The following is a 17,237-nucleotide window of genomic DNA, read 5'->3' as shown; positions in this document are numbered from 1 at the left end:
ACTCTTATTTATATGGAATTCAACGTGTACAAAACACTTTTTTACTGCTAAAATTTTTGGGTTCCTGCTGAAATTGTTCATTCTAATAAAAGTATTAAAACTTTCTATTTAATTCACAACAAAATTTAAACCAAAGTTTCAAGGTGAAGTAATTTTCCCTACGTGAAACTTCTTGTTAACAAATACTTTGTGTATTGAAGACATTAGGCGTTTGAGACAGTTACATGGCGCGAAAAGATTTTTCACAAAATATTGCTTTACAAGAGCTTGTATCTTAATAACAATAACATATACAAAAATTGCAATAGGCATAACAGATGTAAGAAAATGTTTTTGTGTGAATACATTTTCTGAAGGACCAACTGCTACTGATATATAGGTAAAAGACTGTCCCCCCCTTTTCGTGAACCAAGGACTTTAGTATGGTATAATATTAGGTATTACATAAAAGTAGTTGACGATCAATTATTGACTTTCATTTTGTACCCTTCTTTTGAGCATTCATTTCCTGCAGTTTGCTAATACAGTATGTTTCGTAATAAATATTGTAAGATTACAATACAAATTCGTGGACCCTTTTCAGCTAAAGTATTAAAATTAATACGATATGTAGATGTCGTTATCTCTTTCTTGATAAGTACCAGAATGTTATTTTGTATAGAATATTAAATAACACCAACGAAATAATATACCGTCTCTATAAACATATAACTGAAAACGTTTATGATCATAGTTTAGAATAATATTAGTAAAATGGGCACACAAATCTACGAACAATTACTTTAGAAGGGAAAGTTCAGAGGTTCAAACGATAGAGCACAATAAAACCAGGACATTGTTTGATCAGTTGGTAGCAGTGTAGAGACTACTGAGGCGTCCAAACAGTCACAAGGGAACTCGTTCCAGGAATTGTAACATGAGATCACTTGCAATACATAGCTTTGTATCAAGGGACCAGGAGCCATTGGCATATGACTAAAAGGACTTGTTTATCATTCATGAAGGGCGATTCGGAATTATTTACTGTAATTTGTTATTACGAACTATTGTTATTGTTGTATTACGACATTTATTAATAGTGCCCTTGCAACAATCAACATTAAGCCCTTGAAATTTAATTTCTCTACTAAACTATTGCAATATATGATTAAATAAATTTTTTATTATGCACATTTAAGAATATTTTTAATTACATAATGTGTTTTGAACATGTTACCATATTCTACATTTTGCTTCATAATTATATATCAAGTTATGAAAAATTGTCCTATATTTCGACTAAAAAGAATACAGGACAGGTTTGAATTTTCCAGCGTGGATTTATTCCGAAAATAGAAAGTTGTATATTTTTGGTATATTACAGCTTCACAAACCAGATATTGAAAAAAATTTTCAAGTTTTTTTAATAATAGAATATAGTTTAAATATATAATATATGTTTTAAAGATAACATTTTGCGTAACTATTTTTTATCTATTAATTAGTTATTTAAAAATTGTCTTTGAAGTTAAAAAAATTTTTAAACAAGATTAACTTAAGATTTTTTTAGTAAATGCCTACGTGCAAAATTAACACACACACACACACACACACACACACACACACACACACACACACACACATATATATATATATATATATATATATATATATATATATACTAGCAGACCCGACAGACGTTGTCCTGTACACACGTCTTTAATTCGAAAATTTTAAACTTTGATTAATCTGTAACAATCTGGGCTGTTTTGATAAAAATGTCTATTAAAAAGTTATTACAATATCTAACTTCATCACATGTACATTTAATCACACTTCGACCAACCGATAGTGTGTGAGTATAACATGAGTGATGTGAAATGTAGAGGATGTTTTAAATGAAAACTTACTTAATCTGAAGGTAAAAAAGTTGAAACAAACTATTTTATAACAGGTATATTTTTTCAATTTACAACTTAATTTATCGTAATGCTATTGAATGTACAATTTTTTTTTTAATCCTTCAGGAGTATACACAAACAAATTAGATGATTTTCCGATAGGGCTGAAGTATAATAAGTGACCTCCATCACAATCGAATTATTTATATTTCTGAATAGCCTATATAACTACTATCCGAATTAGATTATAGTTATGTAAAGCCTGAAGTATAATAAGCGGCCACCATCACAATCGAATTATTGATATTTCTTAATAGTCTATCTAAACTACCGAATTTAATTATAGTTATTTAAAATTAAAGTATAGTATCAGAACTGGCCAACAGAATTTAATTTATCTAAAATACTAAATAAGTATTCCGTATAGGGCTGAAGTATAATAAAAGGCCACCATCACAATCAAATTATAGATATTTCTGAATAGCCTATCTAAACTACTAAAATGACGAACTGAATTAGATTATAGTTATTTAAAGGCTGAATTATAATAAGCGGCCAACATCGCAATCAAATTATTGATATTTCTAATTAGCCTATCTAAACTACCGAATTTTATTATTTTTATATTTATATTTATTGTGTGCGTGGTATTGGAGCTGAACTCCTAAATGGGTGGACCATCTTGGAATGTTTTACATTGTATCCAACTGAATGCGCTACGATCACAGTTTCAAATGTTTTCTATTTTAATTCCAGGTTTTCCTGACAGTTTGTGCTGCTATCAAATATGTGTGTTGTTTTGTAACATTGTGTAATTATTGTGTGAGTGCTAATTATAATATTACATTAATAGAGATTGAAGATGTTTGATATATATAAAAAACTATAGTTATTTATTGAAGTTATTGAACTAATTTTGAAAATTTATTGAACGAAGTGAGTATATTGGTCGCATAACCTAAGTAGCATACAAATCAAAAGGTTGTGTTTCTATGTGTGAATAACTATTGTTAACAGTTTGGTCACATAAGTTCAAATTAAGTAGCATATAAATCACATGATTGAATAACTATTCGTCCTCTTCCACGAAGACGTGGCATTTTTCTGTAAAAATAAAATTCTGTATAATAGTACACAATGAATATGAGTAACTTATTGAATATGTAATTTTAATTAAGTAACTTCTAGATAAAAATGTATAACAACGTAGACTACGGTATCTAATATACTAAATAAGTATTCCCTATAGGTCTGAAGTACAATAAGTTGCCACCATTACAATCGAATTATTGATATATCTGAATAGCCTATCTAAACTACTAAAATGACGATCCGAATTAGATTATAGTTACTTAAGGGTGAAGTATAATAAACGGCCACCATCTCAATCGAATTATTGATATTTCTGAATAGCCGATCTAAACTACTAAAATGACAATCCGAATTAGATTATAGTTATTTAAAGGCTGAAGTATAATAAGCGGCCACCATCACAATCAACTTTTTGATATTTCTGAATAGTCTATCTAACCGAACTTATTATAGTTATTTAAAATTACAGTATAGTATCGAAACTGGCCAACAGAATTTAAGTTATCTAATATACTAAATAAGTATTCCCTATAGGTCTGAAGTACAATAAGTGGCCACCATCACAATCAAATTATTGATATATCTGAATAGCCTATCTAAACTACTAAAATGACGATCCAAATTATAGTTATTTAAAGGCTGAAGTATAATAAGCAGCCACCATCTCAATCGAATTATTGATATTTCTGATTAGCCTATCTAAACTACTGAATTTCATTATAGTTATTTTAAATTACAGTATAGTATCAAAATTGGCCAACAGAATTTAATTTAAAACCAATTCCTATATTATTAACAATAGTTATTGACACATGTGATTCTCTATTAATTTAATATTACAATTAGCACTCACACAATAATTACACGATGATACAAAACAACACACAAATTTGATAGCAGCTCAAACTTTCGGGAAAACCTGGAATTAAAATAGAAAAACATTTGAAACTGCGATTGTAGCACATTCTGTTGGATCCAATTTAAAACATACCAAGATAAAAAAACAATTTATTTATAAACAAAAAATTAACTGATCAATCGCTGCACACTTAATATTTACGAATTTCAGTTAAAAGTGTGTTTTACTAAAACTGCCAATTTTATATCTGGATAACCTCTATTGATATTCCTGATTAGCCTATCTAAACTACCGAATTTCATCATAGTTATTTAAAATTACAGTATAGTATCAGAACTGGCCAACAGAATTTAATTTAAAACCAATTCCTACACTATTAACAATAGTTATTCACACATGTTATTTGTATGCTACTTAATGTGAACTTATCTGACCAATTTTGACTGCAGATTAAAAATGTAAATTACAACAAATTATTTTAAATCATTAGTTTAAAACTTGATTATCTAAAATGTTAACAATAGTTATTCACACATAGAAACACAACCTTTTGATTTGTATGCTACTTAGGTTATGTGAGGTAATGCGACCAATAATCTCTATTAATGTACTATTACAATTTTAACACTCACACAATAATTACACGATGTTTTATTTTTTATTTTCTTCTTTTTGCCTGTTGGCTTTTATAAACTTATAACGCGGCCACGTAGTACACTTTTTATAACTTCATTCTATTATATTTTAATGTTATTTGCCGTATTTACTTTTGAAACATGAACCTTACAAAACAACACACACACACATTGATAGCAGCACACACTGTCAGTTAAAAGCTAAAACTTCAAATTTTAGAGATAATCTCTATCCTCCAAAGTGAGTACAGAATATATTGAAATAAGAAGTGGTGTTATTTTTATATGTTTATGCTTACTCTATGCTTTCAAGACTATTATTGATTAAACGTATGGCTGTGTTGTAATATTATAATGTTTACATAGAACAATTGGTGAAAATTTAACTTTGCAATCTGAATTAGACTACTGATCAAGGACTTTATAATAATGTAACCTAAATGTAAACAAATGTTTCTGCCTCTTTGGTGAACTTCAGCTGAAAATATTCACAGCTGTTAAGTATCAGTTCACTTTGTATTACGTGTCGTAGCACAGTCTGTCGGATCCAATATAAAACACTCCAACATCAACAACAATCTATAATTTAAAATTTAATTAAATTTGACTGAATAAATAACTATAATGAAATTCAGTAGTTTGGATAGGCTATTCAGAAATATCAATAATTCGATTGTGATGGTGGCTGCTTATTATACTTCAGCCTTTAAATAACTATAATCCAATTCGGATAGTAGTTTGGATAGGCTATTCAGAAATATCAATAATTCGATTGTGATGGAGGTCACTTCTTATACTTCAGCCCTATCGGAAAACCATCTAATTTGTTTATGTACATTCCTGAAGGATTAACAAAAAATATTGTACATTCAATAGCATTACGATAAATTAAGTTGTAAATTTAAAAAATATACTTGTTATAAAATTAGTAATTTAAAATTACAGTATAATATCGGAACTGGCCAACAGAATTTAATTTAAAACCAATTCCTACACTATTAACAATAAGTAGTTATTCACACATGTGATTTGTATGCTACTTAATTTGATCTTATGTGACCAATTCTGACTGCAGATTAAAAAATGTAAATTACAACAAATTATTTTAAATCCAATTAGTTTAAAACTTGATTATCTAAACTGTTAACAATATTCACACATAGAAACACAACCTTTTGATTTGTATGCTACTTAGGTTATTTGAGGTATGCGACCAATACACTCACTTCAATAAATTTGCAAAATGAGTTCAATAACTTTAACAAATAACTATAGTTTTTTATGCACTTCAAACATCTTCAATCTCTATTAATGTATTATAACAATTAGCACTCACACAATAATTACAGAATGTTACAAAACAACGCACAAATTTGATAGCAGCACAAACTGTCTGGAAAACCTGGAATTAAAATAGAAAAACAATATGGCTGTGTTGTAATATTATAATGTTTACGTAGAACAATTGGTGAAACTTCATCTTTGCAATCTGCATTACACTACTGATCAAGCACTTTACAAATTTAAAATATGAACTTTCTAAATTTTAAATGTGAACAAATGTTTCTGCCTCTTTGATGAACTTCAGCTGAAAATATTCACAGTTGTTAAGTAACAGTTCAATTAAGTGTCGTGGCGCAGTCTGGCGGATCCAATGTAAAACACTCCACCATCTACAACAATTTATTATTAAAAAACTAATTAAATAAACTATTAAAATTGGACCGAATTATGAATCTAAACCATTCTCGGATCCAACTGAAGACACACAAAAAGTTTCATTAAAATCGGTCCACCCGTTTAGGAGGAGTTTAGTAACATACACACGCACACAAGAAATATATATATATAAAGATATATATATATATATATATATATATATATATATATATATATAATTGTACAATGACAGTTAACTGCGGCTTTGCACGCAGTTTAAAAAATTTAAGTCTATTGCTGTATTAGTGAAGGTAAACATGATTTTTCAAACATAAATAGGCATATATCAGGACATATTATTTCAGTGGTCGGTTCTAAGAGTATCAGATATAAAATAGCGAAATACTATTTTTTCGTATGCAGGCTAATTTATTACATGTATGGTGTCAAAGTTTAGTTGACCTTGTTTACTTTGAGAAGAAAATATAAATGTGGACATTGTAAGTTTTGGAAATGTAAGTTATTTTTCGTGCTATCGTTGAGTTAGCCTTGTCCCAATTAAGAAAATAGCATGTACGTAGGACTGGGAAGCCCACTATGATACAAATGTACTTATTCCTATCATTTAAATTTAAGGGTTTGGAATGTACCTGTTGATAGAATTCTATACCAATACCTAGAAATTATGCAATTGTACTTACTTTCCTCCAAAGAAAAAGTTACTTTTTTAGATGTAAATAAGGCTTTATAGCGTATTGTAAGGTGAGAGAAGGCTATGAATTTTCCAGTTACCTTTCCGATCTGAGGAATATTTTAATACATATTTAATATCCGATTAGTAATAGCGAATTTGTTTGACACTGAGAATAATGAGGCGTCAGTGAAGATCGAAAAATAATAATTTCTCACATTTTTGAACGTGTTACTTGGACCAACGGTATCGAAACATTTGTTGGAAGATGTGTATTACTCCTAATGTGCCAAAAACCTTCTAAATGTTGAATTAAATCTGATCAACCATTTAAACATATCCAGTGATGGTAATTTCTATGCCACAATGTCCCCGACTCTTCAACTACGAGATAAAAAAAACCAAATGATACACACACTCATGATTTGCTAGATCTACGGATAGTGTCAACCCTTATAACCACCCTACTGAAGTTCACTCTGTTCGCACTATTTTCCAGTTATTAGTGAAAGAGTGTGAACAATAAGTTTTGACCTTCCTTATTGAATAGCTTGATGATTTAGAAAACCTCTTCTTGTATATGCTTCCTAATTCCCAATTTAGTGTTCTTCTTTATCCAAATAAATTTCCGGGATACTGTATTGATAATCTGGTCAGATTCCGTTATATGCCCCCAACGCTTAAACTTTTTTCTATGAAAAATTCAACAAAAACAAACATTACCAAACAAAAACTAAACTCTTTATTGAAAAAAACACACAAAACTTGATTCTATTCTTGATCACACTCCGCCAACCAAAATGCGAGTGCCTCCGGCCGTCAGCGGGGGGCACTGCCCCGCGTTGATGTCAACGAATGAAAAACATCCCTCGAGATAGTATCTATCAGTAAAATATCAAACTCTAGAGGGGCTGATCAGAAATATAAATTGAATTGTAATGGAAAGGCAATTATGTACCGTGTAAAAAACTTAAATAATCATGTGATGCCGCGCGGCCTGCCGTAATCGGGATTCTCGAGAAAGATAAGATAACAGCGACAACAATACCGACCGCAATAGCTGGAAATGCTTGTTGATTGATGGAATGTTAGTTCTGTTACTCAACTACATCGTTTTATAACGTTCTAAGTTCATTGAAAAAAGTTTAAGCGTTGGGGGCATATAACGGAATCTGACCGATAATCTTAGAAGATTAATGGACTAAAATCTTTATACAAAATTAACACTTATGTCCTAATTTGTTATTTATTAATATTTTTAAAAATTCCCAAATATTTCGATGGCCTATTTAACATTTAAAGTTCTATATTTAAGAAAATAAATTTTGTTGTTATCTTTAAATGCATATTTAGATTTTTATGAACTTTTAGTACATAATAATTTGTAATTTTATATATTACATCTTAACACTTTCACTGCGTAACGAGTAACTGGTTACTCGTAACCCACCTCAAATTACGTGTATATGCAGATTCAAAAATAAAGGTTGAACCAAAAGCTTGATTTAAATGAAAGTTATAATTTTGGAAAATTTAATTTTCCAAATAGTTTATTAAACCGGAAATCTCGTAACGAGTACTTTGTTATAACACACTTAAGTTATAACGTTTTGATTGTATGTGTAACGAATAACCCGCTAGTTACTCGTGTAGTACCCACCAAACGCTAGTCTATTCCATTACATACGCTGCAGTCGGGCACTATGGCGACGTGAATTAGTTATTACTCGCATGGTGAACTGTTCCCGAGTAGCGTTTGTGTTAACAGGTTCGTTGTAAACATGAGGTCGGATGGTGATGATAACCCACTAAGTGCTAAAAAGTGTAGACATACTTTAGTACTCGTAAGTAATAGGAAACTGTCGTTTTTGGCCACACATATAATCGAGTTAATTAAAAACCTTCAATGGCAGTGGTGCACACTTTAATAGCTTCCTGAATCCGGGTAGAACACTATTCATAACTAAGTTCAACTCTGGTGTTTCTTTATCCGGTATGGAAATCAAAACTCGCTTGTGTGGTACATTGAACTCAAAGCGACGAGTATTGCCAGAGGGCACGAAGGAAACATTTGGCATAAGCCACTCTGCAGGATTTAAATTTCAACATGGTACGAAAATTATAAGGTGGCACGACAAAAGGAACGTTGACAACTGCACTGGTGAATAGCGGTAAGAAAAACATACAAAATGAGTCTCTTCTAAAACTATAGTGTGTATTGGACTATAACGCAGTGGACTAATAGCGACCAAATGGCTGCCTACTACAAGATCCTTAGAAAAAATCAAGTTGTATAAGTAAAAATAACCATTATATTTCATTATTTTACCTGAAATAGTGTTAAGGAATATTATTTCTTAAATAAGAGAATATTGTAATTGAAGATATTACATAATTTCTTATGATACGTCCCGCTAGTAATTATAGGTTTGCTAATAATGTATATATTAGGTGAGAATAATTTTATCTGTAATTCACATTAAGTCGTACATTGTTCACAAACATTATTTGCTGACTTTAAGAGAGTTGTATTGAGTAACCAAGAGGGTTCATAAGGTTTATATTAAAACAATAAATATACTATGTATGAATCTTCTGCATGAAAAAAGCCCATAAGAATATAATTAAAATATTATATACGCACGTAACCAATCTGTAGCCGCAAACGCGATTATCAGTCAGGTAGATCAATTAGTCGTAGTTCAGTGAAACAAGAAAACAGTAACACTACTTTCGAGATCTGCAATCTGATCTCTTCTTCAGGTAAAGAAACTAACCTAATACATAATTACAAACTAAGTTAAAATAAACAAATCTTACTAAAGCGTTGTGGCACGGCCTAAGTCAGGAATCACAACCTACATGTTGTTGTCAACATCACTAACACTAAAGACATGCACTTAATACAAAAACTATACAAAACACTAATCATTAAAAGTAAACTACGCAAACAGGTCACAATGCGTCTTCACTCGTCTACTGACCACCTAACGACTGACCAGAGGGACTAGCCAATGGCAATCGTGACGGCTGGCTAAAAACAAGATGGCGGAAATACAAGGGAAGGGGAACAGGAATGGGCCCTTTCGTTATTATTGGTTCATGCGAGATGAACTTCTTAAAACCATATTGTGACTCCGCATTGGTTTATTACAAATATCCGATCCGTTTGATAACTTTTGGTTTTCTCTTTAGTTCATTTTTTTAGAATTGGCAACCAAAGCGGCCTAATCTCGACTGATGGTTGACTGATTGGTTGGTCTGCCAATTTAATGTATGTTGCCTCAATTAATTTCCTTTTGAAGAAATGTGGTTCCCGATGTATTATGTGGGCTTCATCCCAATTCATATGAATGGTCTTCGACCAACAATGGTGTGCAATTTTTGACTTTTCTGTGAAACCCTTTCTCGTGTTTTCTTTGTGTTCTTTTATCCTTACGTTTAGTGGTCTTTTTGTCTCGCCTATGTATTCCCCTATTGCAGCTACATTTTATACTGTAAACACAGTTTTTGGAATCCTGTGTGCCATTTTTTGGTTTTGTTTTTACGAGACTTTGTCTAAGAGTGTTGTGTGTTTTAAACGCGGTTCTAATGTTGTACTTTCTACCTACTCTTCTAATTTTCTCCGATAATCCCGGCACAATAAGGGATTGACATAAACGCAAATTTATCACAAATCTGTTTTTCTGACTCAGAATGATTCTTCTGGTTCGTTTGCACTTATTAATTACTAATTGAGGGTATCCATTGCTTCTGAGATCCGATTCAATTTTCTTAAATTTCTTCTTTTAGTCCATCTTTATCTGAGCACAAGCTCTTTGCTCTATCAAACAACGAGTAGGCTAACTCCTTCTTTGACAGATTTTTGATGGTTGGATTGATAAATTTAAATATTTTCCTGTGTGTGTTATCTTTCGAAAAACAGTTGTCTTAAGGACATCCCTATCTCTTAATACACACACACATCCAAAAAGGGAAGCTTGTTTTGTACTTCCACTTCCATTGTGAGGCGGATGGAAGGAGAAATACTATTAATGTGAATTCAAAAAATTATTTAATTCAATGTCCTCCATGAGAAAAAATAACAAAGGTATCATCCACATACCTCCACCAAATCTTCGGTTTGAACTGAGCTGAAGCCAAAGCTTTTCGCTCGAATTCCTCCATAAAGATATTGGCGAAAATAGGAGACAGTGGAGAACCCATTGCCATCCCCTCATCTTGACGGTAAATTTTACCCTCTAACTCAAAATAATTGCATTGAGTGCATAGTTTCTAACAGTTCCATAATTACTGGCACGGGAAGTTTAGTTTCTATCCTTTAAATGTTTGGTCTTCTTTGAGACGTGATTTAATAATTCCGAGAGTTTCTGGAACTGGTACATTTGTAAATAGACTTTCGACATCAAAACTTACCAGTTTGTCAGTTTCAGTCAACTTTAGGGATTTTGACTTCTCTACGAAATCCCTGGAATTTTTGATGAAAGAGTCAGTTTTTCCTACCAATGGCGTTAAGATGTCCAAGAGGACTTTAGACAATTCCCTGCAAGGTGAATCACGAGAACTAATGATGGGCCGAAGAGGATGGTAGGTTTGTGGATTTTTTGGGAAGGCCATACATATGGGGGATTTTTGAGTGGTGAGGAGTTAAATTTAGATCTAAATTTATCTGAAAAAAATTCTTTATGTTTTCTTAAGGTGTTTGCTACTTTGCGTTCAAATGAATCAGTCGGGTCTTTATTTAAAACTGTATATTTGCCAGTATTTAAAGTTTTCCGCAATCTTTTCTTTATACGCTACCGAGTCAAGTACCACAGTGGCGTTGCCTTTGTCGGCAGGTAAGATTTTGACCGTGTCGTCTTTCCCAAGGATCGACCTGGCCTTTTTCTCCTCTATTGTCAAATTGGGTTTTTGTGGGAGGAATTTTTCTGAGTAAAAGACTGGCCTCACAACGAAAACCGGTCACCCCCCCGTTCCTCAGGTAACTGTGAAACAGCCGACTCGATTCCAGTTACGAAATCCAGTGCCTTTACCGATTTTTGTGCCACAGAAAAGTTTAAACCCTTGGATAAGACTGATATTCCGCTTCATTCAGGATTTTTGAAGAGAGGTTGATTACATTTTTATTATTTGCATCCGTATTCACGTTGCCATCCTTAGGCAAAATCACATTTTTTAGGCCTAATTTTTTCCAGTTTGGAGATTTTCTTTTTCTTATCTGTTTCAGAAACTTTTATTACATCTATTTTGGATGCTTTCGAGAATGTTGTTGAATTCTGTACCGATCAGTGTTTTTAATTCAGTTTTTTTTACACTCAATACTATTTTGGAGGAGGTATCTTTCACGATGATGATATGCAATTCTTTCTTTAAGTAAAGATTTAGAAGCAGAAGACAAAATTTTACTGGCTTTCCTACTATGAAAAGGAGTTTTTAGAGTTAACCCTATAGCATAAGGTCTTCAACCTTACATTTATGCAAGAAAGTTAAATGATTAATGTGTTTAGTTAATTTAAGATGCAAGCTCTCAAGGTCTTTGATTTGTTTACTGGTTCCGGGTCCGTACCGAGAATCACTGTTTTCTTGTTTCACTGAACGATGGCAAATGTCCGGAAAAATCCTGTTTCCTTCACAATCCCTTCCATCGTCAAAAATAACCTTTAAACAAAGAATTGATTCTCGGTAACGGACCCGGAACCAGTAAACAAATCAAAGACCTTGGAGAGCTTGCATCTTAAATTAACTAAACACATTAATCATTTAACTTTCTTGCATAAATGTAAGGTTGAAGACCTTATGCCTATAGGGTTAACTCTAAAAACTCCTTTTCATAGTAGGAAAGCCAGTAAAATTTTGTCTTCTGCTTCTAAATCTTTACTTAAAGAAAGAATTGCATATCATCATCGTGAAAGATACCTCCTCCAAAATAGTATTGAGTGTAAAAAAACTGAATTAAAAACACTGATCGGTACAGAATTCAACAACATTCTCGAAAGCATCCAAAATAGATGTATAAAAGTTTCTGAAACAGATAAGAAAAAGAAAATCTCCAAACTGGAAAAAAATTAGGCCTAAAAAATGTGATTTGCCTAAGGATGGCAACGTGAATACGGATGCAAATAATAAAAATGTAATCAACCTCTCTTCAAAAATCCTGAATGAAGCGGAAATATCAGTCTTATCCAAGGTTTAAACTTTTCTGTGGCACAAAAATCGGTAAAGGCACTGGATTTCGTAACTGGAATCGAGTCGGCTGTTTCACAGTTACCTGAGGAACGGGGTGACCGGTTTCGTTGTGAGGCCAGTCTTTTTACTCAGAAAAAATTCCTCCCACAAAACCCAATTTGACAATAGAGGAGAAAAAGGCCAGGTCGATCCTTGGGAAAGACGACACGGTCAAAATCTTACCTGCCGACAAAGGCAACGCCACTGTGGTACTTGACTCGGTAGCGTATAAAGAAAAGATTGCGGAAACTTTAAATACTGGCAAATATACAGTTTTAAATAAAGACCCGACTGATTCATTTGAACGCAAAAGTAGCAAACACCTTAAGAAAACATAAAGAATTTTTTTCAGATAAATTTAGATCTAAATTAACTCCTCACCACTCAAAAATCCCCCATATGTATGGCCTTCCCAAAATCCACAAACCTACCATCCCTCTTCGGCCCCATCATTAGTTCTCGTGATTCACCTTGCAGGGAATTGTCTAAAGTCCTCTTGGACATCTTAACGCCATTGGTAGGAAAAACTGACTCTTTCATCAAAAATTCCAGGGATTTTTCGTAGAGAAGTCCAAAATCCCTAAAGTTGACTGAAACTGACAAACTGGTAAGTTTTGATGTCGAAAGTCTATTTACAAATGTACCAGTTCCAGAAACTCTCGGAATTTATTAAATCACGTCTCAAAGAAGACCAAACATTAAAAGGATAGAAACTAAACTTCCCGTGCCAGTAATTATGGAACTGTTAGAACTATGCACTCAATGCAATTATTATTGAGTTAGAGGGTAAAATTTACCGTCAAGATGAGGGATGGCAATGGGTTCTCCACTGTCCTCCTATTTTCGCCAATATCTTTATGGAGGAATTCGAGCGAAAAGCTTTGGCTTCAGCTCAGTTCAAACCGAAGATTTGGTGGAGGTATGTGGATGATACCTTTTGTTATTTTTTCTCATGGAGACATTGAATTAAATAATTTTTTTGAATCACATTAATAGTATTTCTCCTTCCATCCGCCTCACAATGGAAGTGGAAGTCCAAAACAAGCTTCCCTTTTTGGATGTGTGTGTATTAAGAGATAGGGATGTCCTTAAGACAACTGTTTTTCGAAAGATAACACACACAGGAAAATATTTAAATTATCAATCCAACCATCAAAAATCTGTCAAAGAAGGAGTAGCCTACTCGTTTGTTTGATAGAGCAAAAGAGCTTGTGCTCAGATAAAGATGGACTAAAAGAAGAATTTAAGAAAATTGAATCGGATCTCAGAAGCAATGGATACCCTCAATTAGTAATTAATAAGTGCAAACGAACCAGAAGAATCATTCCTGAGTCAGAAAAACAGATTTGTGATAAAATTTGCGTTTATGTCAATCCCTTATGTGCCGGGATTATCGGAGAAAATTAGAAGAGTAGGTAGAAAGTACAACATTAGAACCGCGTTAAAACACACAACACTCTTAGACAAAGTCTCGATAAAAACAAAACCAAAAAATGGCACACAGGATTCCAAAAACTGTGTTTTACCAGTATAAAATGTAGCTGCAATAGGGAATACATAGGCGAGACAAAAAGACCACTAAACGTAAGGATAAAAGAAACACAAAGAAAACACGAGAAAGGGTTTCACAGAAAAGTCAAAAATTGCACACCATTGTTGGTCCGAAGACCATCATATGAATTGGGATGAAGCCCACATAATACATCGGGAACCACATTTCTTCAAAAGGAAATTAATTGAGGCAACATACATTAAATTGGCAGACCAACCAATCAGTCAACCATCAGTCGAGATTAGGCCGCTTTGGTTGCCAATTCTAAAAAATGAACTAAAGAGAAAACCAAAAGTATCAAACGGATCGGATATTTGTAATAAACCAATGCGGAGGTCACAATATGGTTTTAAGAAGTTCATCTCGCATGAACCAATAATAAACGAAAGGGCCCATTCCTGTTCCCCTTCCCTTGTATTTCCGCCATCTTGTTTTAGCCAGCCGTCACGATTGCCATTGGCTAGTCCCTCTGGTCAGTCGTAGGTGCGGTCAGTAGACGAGTGAAGACGCATTGTGACCTGTTTGCGTAGTTTTCTTTTAATGATTATGTGTTTTGTATAGTTTTGTATTAAGTGCATGTCTTTAGTGTTAGTGATGTTGACAACAACATGTAGGTTGTGATTCCTGACTTATAGGAGTGCCACAACGCTTTAGTAAGATTTGTTTATTTTAACTTAGTTTGTAATTATGTATTAGGTTAGTTCTTTACCTGAAGAAGAGATCAGATTGCAGATCTCGAAACGTAGTGTTACTGTTTTCTTGTATTCACTGAACGATGGCAAATGTCCGGAAAAATCCTGTTTCCTTCACAATCCTTCCATCGTCAAAAAATAACCTTTAAACAAAGAATTAGTCGTAGTTTTTACAATAGGAACCTCTTACTATCTAGAATACTCCAGGACAGGTTTTGGTAGGCACATTCTTACCAACGATAGGTAAGCGGAGAGCAGATATTGTGTTGGAGTCGTTATGCGGCTATCGTGTAAAGTACACCGGGTGCCGGGTTTGTGTGGATTGCTAGGTTCAAGTTTATAGTTATGGAACGTTTGGAATCATATATAAATCATAAGTTTACAATATTCTCATCAAATCTGGTTACGTTTTGATAGAGGAAATCTAGAGACGGATCTATGGTACTTAGTTAGTCCTCTGGGAAGGTGCCATTTTCCTGTCTCGACGATGAGAGGTTGCAATATGAAGAGATCGTTTAAGACCAATGTATATATTTTCATGATCTTGGCAATAACACAGTGTGAAATAACATTTCTTCGCACCAGAAATACTTCTTAGCAGGCTAACCCGAAAATAAGAAACAGTGGCGATTGTTTTTAACTTTTTAAATTGAAGTCTGGAATAACCTTAAACATGTTTACTTCCGACTGAAATCTATCATTAGGCTTCATCCCATTTGATTGTAAGGGCTTACCATAAGATTACTAAAGGCTACGTATTACTCCACTCTAGCCTACAATATTGCAGTTGTTGGTGAAATCCACATATTTATTCTAATATTATGGATTTTTGTAGAGAAACTTATTTATTTATTTTATTGCTACTAAAAGTTGTTTCCCTCTCCGACTTTAAGCAGTAAAAAATTGCAGTTTTTTGTGCAATTGAATATGTATAATAGTGTAACTAACAATTCCAACAAATATTAAGCGATTTATAAATACCATGGCTATGACGTACTTAATAATAATATTCAATGCGTAAATGCGTGGAAAGCCACGGGTAACTAACTGTTAGATTTGAATATTAAACTAGGAGTCTGATGAGAGTTAAATATTCTTCAAGTGGCCATAAAAGGCCTAATCGTTTTTGTCATTCATGCGTTGTAACTGTGCATTTGGCCAATACAGCAACAAGACTTGAATTGAAACCGTACATAAATAGCGCATGTGTGTAATAACATTGATATTTTATTTTTTACCTTTGATTTAAGTTTGTGTATGTGTTCATATTTTATTATGCTATATCTTTTTAATCTAGAAGTTTTTTTGTATAGCCATCAGTGTGGTCAATCTATTCACGTCAATTTGTGAATGTCACCGAATTAGAAGCGTTTAACAAACGACCTATCATCAAGATATGTAATAGAAAAATAATGAATAGTACTGGTATAATAGTCTATTGAGGTTCCTCCCAATCAACACCACCCTCGATGTGATCGATCTACCTGGAGTCGTCAAATGGCAAATGGCGTCGGAGCTGAAAGATTAAACGACACAAAGTTTTAATCGGCGTTTGTAATAACGACTTGCAATATTACAATAATCTATTGATACTTCCTTAAAACAACAAACGGCGTTTGTGGGGACATTAAGTGGATAACGGCGCAAAACTTTGAAACGTAATAAAACAAAGTAATTTAAAACACAATTCTATAGAGGTAAAACTGAACTGTAAGTTGTCTTTTGACATCCCTTAAAACAAAACAGCTTCTATGCGATGAACATATTTAAGTAAGAACACATACAAGTAAGTGGATAATGACATGTACACATGCACACTAGTACAATACACATATGAGGCTTCACTGGCCTCATTATCTTCGATATGTTTTGAGACGTTAAATAGGGATTAACACCAAATATGAAACAAAAAACAACGATTTATTATCAAAACACACACACACACACACACA

This window comes from Homalodisca vitripennis, chromosome 1 (assembly GCF_021130785.1).
Source record: "Homalodisca vitripennis isolate AUS2020 chromosome 1, UT_GWSS_2.1, whole genome shotgun sequence".
NCBI classification, from domain to species: domain Eukaryota; kingdom Metazoa; phylum Arthropoda; class Insecta; order Hemiptera; family Cicadellidae; genus Homalodisca; species Homalodisca vitripennis.
The sequence above is the reverse complement of the archived record's forward strand: the minus strand, read 5'-3'. Positions refer to the sequence as shown.